This window comes from Acartia tonsa, chromosome 12, assembly GCF_053477335.1.
Source record: "Acartia tonsa isolate MP-2025a chromosome 12, ASM5347733v1, whole genome shotgun sequence".
Lineage (NCBI taxonomy): Eukaryota > Metazoa > Arthropoda > Copepoda > Calanoida > Acartiidae > Acartia > Acartia tonsa.
In genome coordinates this window covers 31,022,037-31,035,936 of record NC_137271.1, presented here as the reverse complement: position 1 = coordinate 31,035,936, position 13,900 = coordinate 31,022,037, and the positions used below count along the sequence as shown (strand labels likewise).

The 13,900-nt window shown below is 32.2% G+C and overlaps 1 pseudogene across 1 annotated transcript; it reads left to right on the top strand.

Moving 5' to 3' along the window:
* Positions 1-12,152: 12,152 nt before the first annotated feature.
* Positions 12,153-12,848, top strand: LOC145333924 (superoxide dismutase [Cu-Zn] pseudogene; annotated as a pseudogene). Its single transcript, XR_013884651.1, has one exon. The product of XR_013884651.1 is annotated as a superoxide dismutase [Cu-Zn] pseudogene (transcript).
* Positions 12,849-13,900: the final 1,052 nt, after the last annotated feature.

Here is a 13,900-nt window from a genome sequence, read left to right as displayed (position 1 = left end):
ACAAAATTTGAAAACCAAGAAAAACGAGGTGATTTTAAAATACCCCTCCTAACTTTTTTGTTTATGAAGTAAAGTTAGTGATTTTTTTTCGTGAAATTTAAAGTTTATTGGCAACTACATTCATTTGTGAATTCGTTTTATTCAAATTATTATTTTTTATATGATTTTTTTATCGTTTTTTTACGTTCTATATTGGCCCGGCTCGGCCCAAGTAAAGATACCCGCCATTTTTATTGCCCGGCTCAGCGCGAGTAAAGATACCCGTCCACATATAATATCAAAATTTTAAAACTTCTAGGAAACGGGCTTTTTTAACTGAAAAGGGTGGCACCTATAGCCAAAACACTAAATGTGATATAAATCGTTTTGTATCTTACTTGTAGCTCTATCAATTACATGAGGTTATGTAGTTTTCAATTGCGGATCGTATCGTAGTATTAGCTACTCTACAACTCACTTTGGACGTTCAAAAATTACATTTTAATTTTTTGGGCCAAATAACCGGGTATTTAGGACAAAACCGGGCTTGAATGCCGGGGGAAAGCACCAAAAAACGCCAAAAACGGTTACCTATGCCGAACGGTTTCTTTACTCGCGGCAAACCGGGTTTTATTGCAACTTTCCTGTGCACGCCACTAGAGCAAAACAAAAAAATTGGAATTCCGTTTTTACCATAACAAAGCTTCCCTGAAATTTTCAGCTTGATCGGTCCATAAAAGTGGCGCTCGGCACTAATGGGTTAATATAGCCTTACACCAGATATAAAGCAAAACATCAAATTTTTTGTCTGTTTGTTTACAAACATTGAAATAAAATATCAAAATCACCAGGAATAAACATATGAAGAAAGAAAGTATAAAAATTTATTTATGTACAATTACAATAATTTGGGAAAGCTAATTCATACTGCAAAATCATTGAAGAAAAATAATTAAAGATAAGCCTTACTCTTTATTCCTGGTTTAATAAAAAACAATCAAATTATTTTTTGCAATATTAATTTTTTTATTAGTATGCTTTTTTTTAAAGTTAAATATGAGAATAAGTATATTACATATTTTTTTACCTTCATTTAATTTTTTATTTAAATAAATTGTCTTTTTATTGGCGATAATGTCTGTTGAGCCATAAAATTTATTTGAAACACTTTTCCCTATTTTATGTCTTTAAAATGAATATTTTAGAGTTTTTCATCATTTCTCTTCTTATAAGACTAATAGCTACTGTTTTAGTTCAATTTCTTACACAAATTATCAATTTAAATAAAACAATGTTTTTGGACGCTTTTCGGAATTATTCGGCAGGAATGGTGGTTCTGCCTACTTTTTATAATTGCTTCATATTTGAACTCTTGTTACATTATTTTAGGTTGGCAGTTCTTTAATTATTTCTTGTTAAAATCATAAAAATTTGAAGTTTTTGATAAAAAGCTTAAGATTGAAATTTCGAGATCAATTCTCATTGTAGAGAGGTCTAGTTTTCACTAAAAGGTCTACATTTGAGCCGGTAACAACTTCAAGGTATCCGCAAATTGATATGGTAAAGATTTAAAAATTCATGTTTTTTTTGGCCAGTCTAGTGTGTATGATGAGTTTGCATTATGATTCATTTATCACTAATTATAATCAGATGCCAATAGGGACATCTCCTACTGGCATTTGCAATGGTGTGTGCACGAATTTAGTCGTGGAGGGGAGAAAGGAGTTGAGAAACATTTTCTTTCCTCCCCCTGTATTTTTTCACCAATATAAAATTTGCCTCTAGAATTCTTATCATAGGAAATTGTAAATTCTATGATTTTTCTAACACTACCCTTTTACACTCTTGTGTATCCCCACTAATCTGCCCCACTTGTGCACGCCTATTTCTAGGTGTAATATCTCTAGCTGTTATTTGCGCGAGAAACTTTTATTTTCTAAAGACGAAACTTTTCTATAATTAGGGTCGGTACATACGTCCGTTCAACCGTACATTTGAAACTGATAGCTCTTAATGTTTATATAGACATGCTATTATTTTTCAACTTATGTCTAATAGTCTATTTCATATATCAATTCTAAACAATTCTAAATTTTTAAACACAATATTTTACATTTTTAATATTCCATTCACTTAATTTAAAAAAAAAATAATTATTCCTAAGTACATCGACTTCCACCCCTTTCTTTTCCTCCCCGGCATCAAGTATCTCTAGAGGCCTCTAGGGGCGTAACTATTAATTTAAACTAAAAAGCCATGATTTTAAAATTTTCTGACAAAGAATGTAAATTTTCAATCACATTAAAAGGTTTTTGTTGTGAATGTGTTTTCTTATTTTATATAGTTGGGCCTTTGTTTGCATTATTATGGACTAAAGTGATAAGTCTGCTGGACATAGAGCACGTTGATATATTAACAGGAAAAATTTTGTAGAAATTTTAATTTGTTGAAACAAACTAGCAGTGTCCTACCTTTTTAAAAGCGAAGCTTTTCTATGATTAGGGTCGGTCCGTCCGTCCGTACATACGTCCGAGACGGATAGCTTTTTTCGTTAATTTAGACATGTTAGAATTGTCCTATCGATTTCATACTCTGCATGAAGATTCCTGTAGTAGTCAGGTACGATTTAGAAAGCGTATTAACTCTATAATCATTACCAGAATGTCCGTACGTCCATTTCAAACATGTTGGTTTTGTTTTTCTTAACAACAAATTTTTATGTTATCTAATTATCCGATTGATCTGTTTTTTTGGTATATTGATTCCTAAGACAACAAAGTGCAATATTATAAGCAAAGCAACTATAAAATCAAGTCCAAAAAATATAAGTATGTCTGTCCATAAACATTATCCTGTATCAAGCAGTTTTTCAACAAATTTACTTACAATTTTGCTTCGACTCTTATTTATTTATATTCTGATTATTCAGTTCTGACACTATACAAGTGTTAATATCCGTTTGTCCTACCGTTTTAGTGCTTCGTTTTTATGGATGTTGTCATCCTTGTTGATTAATAACATTATTGTACAGATAGGGTCATATTATTTATTATTATTGGGGATGTACATACATTTTATCGTCAATCTGTCTTATCTCTTAAGTACGTTCTAGATTGGTTGCTTGGTTGCAATTCAAATATTTTCTCTGATAAGACATAAATAACAAGGATGACAACATACATAAAAAGCGAAGCTCTGAAACGGTAGTACAAACGAACATTAACAGTTTTAGAGTGTCAGGACTGAGTAATCAGAATATAAATGTATAAAGTCGAAACAAAATTGTAAGTAAATTTGTTGAAAAGTACAGAATATTGGTTAAGGACAAACTTACATTTTTAGAACTTGATTTTAGAGATGCTTTGCTTATAACAAAGGATTTACCGACCGTAATTATAGAGAAGCTTTGCTTTTAAAAATAAACTGATATGCCACACTTTATATTTTGTTTCTTCTTGTTTTTCTTAGATATATTGAAATAGCATTTCAGCCTAGGTGTCATTACAATGAAGAGAAAATAGTTTTGAATTAAAAAAAAAATTTCTATTCAGTTCAACAAACATTTTTAGTAAGTAACTAATAAAATAGTAACAAACCAAAAACTTAACCCCACCCCACCCTCCTCCACTTTAGTTCTGTGCTAGATTAGGCATTTTCATTACTAGTTATTCTTTGGCAAAGCCATTCCAAACTAATTTTGTATTTCTACCTTTTCTTTCCGGGGAGGGGGTCGGGTGGGATTTAACAAAAAAATCTATTTTCCTTCCTTCCCATAAAAAGATATTCTCAAAAATTTAGAGTATGGCGATTTATAGATACCTCTTCTGAAATAATTTTTAGATGATATAACCTCAACCCCCACCCAAACAAATTACAAAAGAATTGACCACTTCGTGCATTGGTTCAAAGTCTTATCAGGGAGTATTTGGGGCTTTTGCCCGCAACTCCCCTCTGCTAGAAGCATTAACACCCCCCCCCCCTGCTAACCTTATCTTTTTACTTTTTTTGATTTTTAACAGTTTAAAATCCCCCCCACTCCGCCCAGCTACCTCCCATGTATCTAGACACATACAAGTTATAAATCATATTGTTACTGCTTTGTGGGACCACTATTTAGCATCTCCACGACAATTTATTCAACACTGTCTGAAAATTGGATATAAGCTATACGTGGATATATTGACAAGGTAAAATTTGTCGTCAATGTAGCTTGCTAATGTGGACATCATTTATTGGTTAGTTTGTTCATAAAGTAGGGTGAGAGAGATTGGAATAAATGGGGTGGATGGGGAGCATCATTTATCAATTATCAGAGTTCATGAAAATCTGGTGCATTATCCAAGTAACAATATATCGAGTATCTTAAAACACCAGGGAGGAGGGGGGGGGGGGGAGAAGTAGACAATGGTTTGTATATGATACTAACCCTCCAAGGTTTATTAATGAGTTCTACAATTTTTCATACATTTTGAGGGTTGGAACTGGATTACGATTGGTTTGTAAAATATAGCATTGTCCCAAGTATCTATAGTTCAGTATAGTTTTGTTTAGTAATACTTATTTATCGCATCGTATTATAGATAGCTTCCCGCTGATATTAAAATAAAGAATTACAAGTTTATAACCAGTTTTGTTTGCCGGTTCTAATTCATCAGATATTAATCGGTTTCGAAGGTATAATGTAAAGCTTTACCCATAAACAGATCTATATGGATAGATGTATATACATACGGCGTTGCTACAAAAGACCTACTCTACAAAAGACCTACCCCTACAAAAGACCTAATCGTCGGTTCTACAAAAGACCAACGCCTACAAAAGACCTACTCTACAAAAAATCGTAATGCTAGAAGGTCATGGCCGCAGAGCTCGGCCCCCTGGCCTGCCTAGCCGCGGGCGCTCGGCCCCCTTGCCTATAACATAACCTAACTTATATGTAATAATGTATGAATGTTTATCGTACATTAACTTAATTATATTTTAGAATTTCGTTGATTTACAAAAAGTGGTTGGTAGATTTTTTAAAATTTTAATATTTTTTTACAATATTTAGGTAAGGTTAGGTTAGGTTATAGGCAAGGGGCCCGAGCGCCCGCGGCTAGGTAGGCCAGGGGGCCGAGCGCTGCGGCCATGTATTGATTAGGTATTACTTTATTAATAAATTTGATGTTTATATAACAATATATATTCGTAGGTCTTTTGTAGAGTAGGTCTTATGTAGGGGTAGGTATTTTGTAGAGTAGACCTTTTGTAGGGGTAGGTCTTTTGTAGAGTAGGTCTTTTGTAGCAACGTCTATACAGACAACTACCTCCCTTCATTTTCAAAGACTTCTTTCGTCTGCTTATAAATTATTTTCTGCTACTTGGCTGTGTTATTATAAGCGACACAATTGGTTGATTTTTAATAACCCAATAGAAAGGTTGCACAAGGTGGTTGCAATGAAGAGATACAGTTATTTAACCCTTTCTTCCTCTAGTGTTTTACTCTAGTGTTAGTCACGTCAAAGTGGTACGAACAAATAATTGACAAGTTATTTGAATAAAAATTTAAACAAATTAATATCAAAATATCCCTTTTGAGCTAAGACGCTAGGACCTATACATTATGATGTTTAATTCTGATTTTATATGAACTAAAAAGTTTTCTTGTGTAAATTGAGTCATGACACTTTTCAACACATTTCTCTATACAAAATCTTTGCAAAGATTTCAAACTTTGCAGTAAATTCTCTTTTTTGAACAGTGGATCAACAGTGGCATGCACACAGTTTCAATGACAACACCCCTTACGACTTTTGACTCCTCTTTAAACTAAACACTTTTTAATACATGCTTGTCGTCCATTGTCCTATCTCTTATGATAACTGGATTAAATTTACTACCTCATTAAAATTAGGCATTACTATAAACAACCATGCAACCTTTTGATTTGACAATCTTTGTTTTTAAGAACTTACTTTGTATTGTACGTTTTTTTTGGTAAGAGGGATCGCAATATTTTGGGGTCATGTTTAGACTAACGGCTGATTTTTAAAATTGTAAAATGTTTGATTATCCTGAGGCTTATAGGCGGCTAACGCGCAGCCGACGAGCTCTGCTAAAAGCACTTCAATATGAGTTGAATCATGGAAGAAGGGCGTCTAGATAATCCACTAACCTAATAAGTGAAAGTAGAAACTTTTGAAAAATTTTAGCGAATATAATCTCAAAGATTGTTTCAGAATATTGATTAACTCAATTTACGCTCATTGAATAATTTGCTTTAGATTTATTTTAATTTTAAAATATGAAATGAAATTTAGAATGTTGTTGCAAATTTAAACGAAATTTTTTTTATGTGATTTAATTACATTCACCTGATTTTTGGGATAATGATTCCTATTACAATATAAGGTACAATGTTATAAGTGAGGCATCTCTATAATCAAGTCCTAAAAAAGTAAGTATGTCATTGAACAATATCTTGGTTTTAAATAGTTTTACATTAAATTTACTTACAATTTTGTTTAGACTTTTCAGTTCTAACCATCTACAAGCGTTAATGTTCGTTTGTTCTACCATTTCAGAGCTTCGCCTTTATAGATGTTGTTGTTGTCCTTGTAAAGAAATTTACAACAAGCAATTTTATTTAAGCGCCATTTTTAAGATAAGCTCTTGAAAGATTTTGAGAACATAAAGTTTTTGAAAAGTAGCTTTAATCTGATTAGATGAGAAAATATCATAGAAAACTGTAAAAATACAGGGATCTAAAGGGATAAGACTATGGCCAATAAATTTATGTACATTCCCAATGATTATACACAAAATTACTCTTCTTGAGATTACAATAAGTGGTTGAATCTTAGATACTCCACTTAATGAACCAACCAATCAAAAAATAATTAAAAGTCGTTAAAGTTAAGCCAACTTTATTTTAAAACTTTGAAGACCAGTGTAAAAAATAGCCAAATGTCCCCACCCTCCCTGGTTTAAATAACAAAAAAATTATAACAGTCACAAAAAGTGTTAAAAGCGAACCTTAAACACTGTGCTTAATCTTTTTAAAATTATCATTCAAAAATAAAGATCTTTTTACGTATACCTAGTTGGTCTAAAAAGAGTTAAAAATCAACATTTTTGATGATTCATTATTTTATGATAATATGCTGTTTAAGTACGTTTCTTAAATTGATCTTGTTTGTTTCCAAACTAGTAGTGTTCAAACTTTTCAAACAATAATTCTAATCTACACACGAGGTAGTTTAGCGTATTATCATGATGAATGTTTATAAATTTTTCATCCATTGTCTTGTCCCTTAATGTCCATGAAAAAATCAACAACTACAGTTTGAAAGTTTATTTTTTTAAATACATGAATTATACCTCTTATATATTTTATTTAAACTTTTAGAATCTAACGCCTTCTTTAATAATATTGTAATTTGCAAAGGATAAGGTTGCGTGATTTTTTACTAATTTCTTTTGGGTAATATTTTTAACCGTGGCTTTAAAATTTGAATCCGTTATTAAAACATTGTACCTTGTTATCTTAGGAATAATTATAATTGGAATAATCATGCTTGAATAGTACAATTCTAACATGACCAAATTGACGATAAGAGCTATCCGTTAAGTAATAACCTACGTACAGGTCCCAATTATAGTACAGCTTTGCTTTAAAAACCAAAAAGCTACAGATAAATATTATATTTTAAATATATGAAATTAGGCATGACAATTTCTTTTTGGGATGAAACTTTTTGTTCTATCTATAGAAATTTTATATTTTTCTCTGTGTATCTTTTACACAGTGGACAATTTTAGATGATTCATTCTACTCTAAAGTTGGGCGTGGCCAACCGACTCTTCTTCGTTTGACAATACGAACAATAAACCACAAGAAATTACTTTCATGCACTTGAACATTTATGAAATTAAAACATTTGACTCATGAGCATGGAACAAGCTTTTCGTATATTAGCTTTGTATAGCAGTTTGTTGTTTCATTGTTACTATCGGCTTCGCCCCTAGCCTCTAGGGGCTTTGCCCCAAGATGGAATGAACTGTGCACTGATCAATTCCTTTGTAGGAAATTAGTTGCATTTTAAAGAATATTTTGGTTTGGGTATAATATATGTCATTTAGACTCTATCACAACGTTTGACAATGTAATTATATTTTACATAGAAAATAACTAGTCATAGAGCAGCTGTGCTCCTATAGACACCCCATAAAAATTCAAACCTCCCCCCTTCCACTCTAAATTTAATCATATTGACCACTTCCACTTCATTTTTTGTACAAACATCTTTATAAGTTATACATATTTTTTTCTTAGTGAATTGTAAGTACCTATTTAATGCTTTTCATCCTAATTATTTGTCATCAAAGTTAAGTTTAAATGTTTTACCTATAAAGAATGTTTTATCATACACTTATTTTGTTGTTGCGATTAATAATGAGTATTTTTTACTTGAAATATATTTCGGAATAATAAAGTAGACTTTTTCCTTTTAAATTGGGTTGAGAAAGATTTCTTACTGAATGTTTTTTATATATGACAGGTATATTTCAACCTGCTGCTTGTATTCTTAGATATAAAATGTACCTGTCTAAAGGCCCATGCATTCCATCATCTTTATGTTTCATCAGGGAAACAAAACAGCCGTGAAAAAATTTAATTCAAAATTCCATTTTAAATAATAACTATGTCACTGTGGTGAAATGTACAATATCCCTTATTATTTTATTTCAGTTGATTGGTCACAGTCAGAGATTTCAGGGATATTTTAACCGGAACAAATGTCGAGTTGTGATAACCCTTGTCAAACCTGATATCCGTCTATCGATCTGTAATTTCAAGGGTTTCAGTTGACTTAACAGCTTGAATATTATTGATGCTGTAATATTTAATGATTTAATGATTAAAATAAATATTGATGTCTTTTTGTGCATCACCAACAGACCAAAGGTCTAAGTATGCTATATACTTGAGGCTCTTTGACACAGGATTAGAGTAAAACACTAGAGGGAGAAAGGGTTAAATAACAGTATCTCCCCATTGCAACCGTCTTGTGCAACCTTACTATTGGGTCATTGAAAATCAACCAATGGTGTCGCTTATATTAAAACAGCCAAGTAACAGAAAATAATTTAGAAGCAGACGAAAGGGGTCTTTGAAAAATGAAGGGATGTATATACATTTATACTATAGATCTGTTGACACAGGGTATCTTCACCAAAATTTTTAGCTGTCTGTTTATCTCAAATATCAGCAGAGAAAATCACATATGCCCCATAGTGTTACGGACGGACTGAAGAATGGGAGGACAGACCAATGAATTATAGAGTAGATTCATTACTAAAAAAGTCAATTATTTTATTTGAAAATTAATTTATCTCCAGTGACCTTATCCTTGTATCTCCTGTTGGACAACAAATATGAGTTGGGGAAAAAAGAAAGAGACGCCAATTTCTTGGAAAATTGAAGATAAAAGATAATCTTTAAAAGGTGTCCATCTTACATGGCTTGAAAATAGAGAAGAAAATTATTTTTTTTTGTCAACGTTCTAGTTTTAAATACGTTATACTCAATTTTATGCTTTTTGAAAGAAATTTTTTTTTTCGGTGAGTATTAACCCCTTAGGATCCGATCAATATTTTTGCAGGGCTCTTCCAAACCTTACTTAGCCTAACCTATTCTGATGTTGAAAAAAAGGTGATTTAAAAGTATAACTTTTGTCCTAATAAAGATCACTTTGAGAATTAAAAAGCAAAAATTTTCTAATTTTGTACATTTTTGTAGTTTCAAAGAAACAATTTTGAGGAGACAAAATGGTTTAAGGGTCAGTTGACAATTATAAAAATTACAAGAAAAATGACAACTTTACGTTTTAGTTCACGTAAAGAAACAAGGACAAAATATCAAGAATCGATATATAATTACTTTGATGTAGCACCAGAATTGCATGTACTCTAATAAAATGATACTCGTATAAAATAAAATGCATCTATCCCCTTTACCTCATCCCCGCCCCTCCTTCTGGAAGTACGAACTGACCAACAAATGAGGTATAAATTAGCAATCTAAACTGGCAAAAAAATTTTCCTTGTCAATATATCCACGTATTCTATATCCATTTCAGCAAGCTAACCAAATTACAAATGTAAAAGGTTAAATACCTGATGATGTTGTATGGGCTTATTGTATTTCTAGGATCTAGTGGCTTTGTCCCTAGTTTCTTTTGGGCATTAAGGGAAGGGAGGGGGGTTGCAGTAGCCTAAAATAATCCCAGGACTTTAATTTTGAAAATATTCTTAACCCATCCGGCCGAGCTATGTGAAGTTTCCCAAAAGTTAAACATTATCAGGACTACTTTAAATAGAACTAGAACACGGCCTAAAACCATTCCAAGGCTTAATCTAGAAATAAAATAACCTTAAATGATGCCGAGATCCAGATGAAGCTTCCATGAAAAGAGAACCAGTTTGTCAGGTATTGAAATCTTAAGCTTCAAACAAAAACTTTAATACTTTATATAATCGGAAATGATTTTAAAAAACTATTTAGATAATAACAAACAAAGATTAAGAAATAAAAACTTACTACTCAAATACATTTTTTCTTCTTCGAATATTTGACATTGAAATAAAAAAGCACAAAGCATTCAGAAAATTAAGGAAGGAAAATATGTTCCAAGTTATTTTATTTCTTCTAGAAAATTATAAAACTCCTTAAAAGTTATATCATTCGGTTTAAATATGTTCGACCAATTCAGTGATTTTGTAGATTACTATTTTGTTAACGATATAAATTAACCTTCTAATAATTACAGAGCAAAAAATTAAAACCATGGGGTTAGGTAATCTAAGACCCAGGAGTCCCAAAAGTTTTTTTATTCGTTGGTTTAACAAACTTGAGGACTTTTATTGAATTTTTATTGGTTGGTTAATGAGGTTGACTGTCCAAAGGGATAAGACAATGGCTGATAAATTCATGTATTTCCTTAATGATGATAATTAAAATTACCCTTTTGTAGATTAAAATAAGTGGTTAAGACAATGGCCTATAAATTCAAGTATTTATCAATGCTGTTTCTCAAAATTACCCCTTCTGTAGAATAAAATAAGTGGTGTAATCGTTTGAACACTCAATTCAATTAACCAACCAATCAAAATTCACCTATTCAAAATTCTCCAAAGTTGTAAAGCCAACGAATAAAAAACGGTGTTTTATAACTTTAGGGACTAGTGTAATAAACAGTGAATAGTCCAATCTCTCTCTGGTCTTATCCCCTAAAATCCCTGATTTTTTGTCTACATTGTATCCACACCCTCAAGGTTTAACAACTCATCTGGGAACTTTCAACTTAAATAGAAAAGAAAGATATTTTTCATAGATGCAGTGTAGGGGTAGGATATTGGGCAAAAACCCATAGAGAAATTCTTTAATTTTATATATCTCACTTATAATGGATGTAATATTACTTGGATCTTATACCAGATGTTCTTGTTCTATGAAAAAGTAAACTCTATAGCGGGCTAAAATAGTGATATTACCCCCCCCCCCCTTCACCCCATTCTCTTTCCTCCTACTGGATAAACGGCCCAACTAATAAATGCTAGGGGAAATTGCAACCTAAATTGACGGCAATTTTTTTTTCATTTTATGTCATCAACGTATAATCTACATCCATTTCAATTATGTGGCTTTGTGAAAAATTGTAAATTATACATTTGTCCAAAAGTCTTATCGTTCTCTAATAATATTGAAAATAGCATGCATTTTTTTATCCTATAAGGAGACTGGAATGCAATAAAAAAATTATCAGGATTATATATTTCAATGTCAGAGGTTTTATTAAATACAGAATAACTTAGCTTCAAATATTGAAGAAGAGTAGGGGAGGGGGGGGGGAATGAGGGACAGGTATGGCTAAAGAATTATTTTCTATCTACCTTAATCAGGATTGAATTTTAAAAGAAGGCGTATTTCAGGCTAAAGATAATGTACAAAAATAAATTATAAAAGAAAGGTTTAAGAATAAAAAGCGTAGTTTACAAAGATGTACATTTTTAAGCACAGCTTCTCTATAACTAAGGGTAATTCGTCCATGGAACAAAATTTATGGGGGGAGGAGGGGCTGAAGGAACCGTTTCTATCCCCTAAATGTATATAAATAGCGTCACATACGATTTTATTTCAGTAACCACAATACAAGCATTAGATTTAAAAATGAATAGATTTTTTCTTATTTTGTCTTTGGCTGGTATAGGTGCAACGACCCTTGGTGGCCGTCAAAGAACAGCCCAAGTACTGCTTGTTCCAGGTTCTGATCCAAATGTGGCTGGAAATTTGATTCTCACTACCGGGTTGGACAACAAAGGTGTCCTAATCACGGGTTCCATAAAGGGACTAAGACCTGGTGCTCATGGATTTCATGTTCACATGAAGGGTCAGCTGGGCGGCCAGTGCAAGGATGCCGGGTCCCATTTCAACCCTGCAGGAAATCCCCATGCCGGGCCCGTGGACTCTATCAGACATGCTGGAGATTTGGGCAATATCTTTACTACTGCCAACGGCCACACCCAGGTTAATGTCAAAGACGCGCATATTTCTCTAGGAGATGGTGGAATTTATGATGTTGCTGGCCGTGCGGTTGTCGTGCATGCGGGAGAGGATGACCTGGGCAAAGGTGGCAATGATGAAAGTTTGAAGACAGGGAATGCGGGCAGCAGATTGGCCTGTGGAATCATACAGCTTACTAATTAGGTTAAAGCTATTATAATTATGTTATCAAACAGCCATTAAATTTATCTTGTGTAGACATATCCATGTGCCCTTATTAATGAATACCATGTAATTTTGTTAAATAAATCTAATTTTGTTATCCATGTAAAGTCTTATGTTTTTGCTTTTTAAAAATGAATTGAACTAAAATATTAGAGTTTGGTTTTACCTGATAAGGCAAAGATTGAAAAATATAGGTTATGTTGTTTTGGGTATTCAGTAGTCCTGCGGGGTTAGGGTACCGTAGGCAAAGAAAATATTATAGGAAGTTTAATTATATGAAAAAATAATAAGTGATTATATGGAACGCATCATATGAAATTAACTTTAATAAATTGTCTTTGCTTTAATTGATACTGAATTGTTATAAAGTTGCCAAAATCTAAAATAAAGAAGGACATGGTCAAAGGAATGTTTTAGGCTATATATAGAGTAGAGGAGAGTGGTGTACGTGCCCCTCCCTCGAAATATGTCCTTGTTGTATACAAATGAATTAGATATTAAAGTTGGTGGAAAACAGAAATGTGGATTATGAATTATTTCAGAAATAATACAGGTAAACAAATCACATTTCACAAGAGTAGAGCTATGATTTAAAAATAGGAGAATCAATCATACTAATCAGGCTTAAATTAAGGAAAAATAAAGCGGCGGAGCTTAGGATATGCATTCTTGGGTAAATTTTCAAATAATAAATACAGGTATTACAATTAAGGAGTTGAATCAATTTTTATAGAAGCAGAAATATAATCTACGATTACGGTTTTGACCCTCTAAAAAACGTAATCTACCATTCCACTTTCCCCTGTCTTGGTGATGATATCATCAACGCTGATACGATTTTTGAAATGTACCATTCCACTTTCAATGGTACATTTATGTTTACATATCAGCGTATTCATAAACATTGATTTTCTTATTTAAATTGACATAATTTAAAAATAGTAAGTATAATTTTAATTATGTCGATGTTAAAAGTGTAAACCACCATTCCAGTTTTGCCTCTCTTGAAAGTAGAATGGTACATTTCAAAAATCGTATCTGTATTGATGATATCATCACCAAAATCATATCGGCGTTGATGATATCATCACCAAGAGAGGGGAAAGTGGAATGGTAGATTATGTTTTTTAAAGGGTCAAAACCGTAATC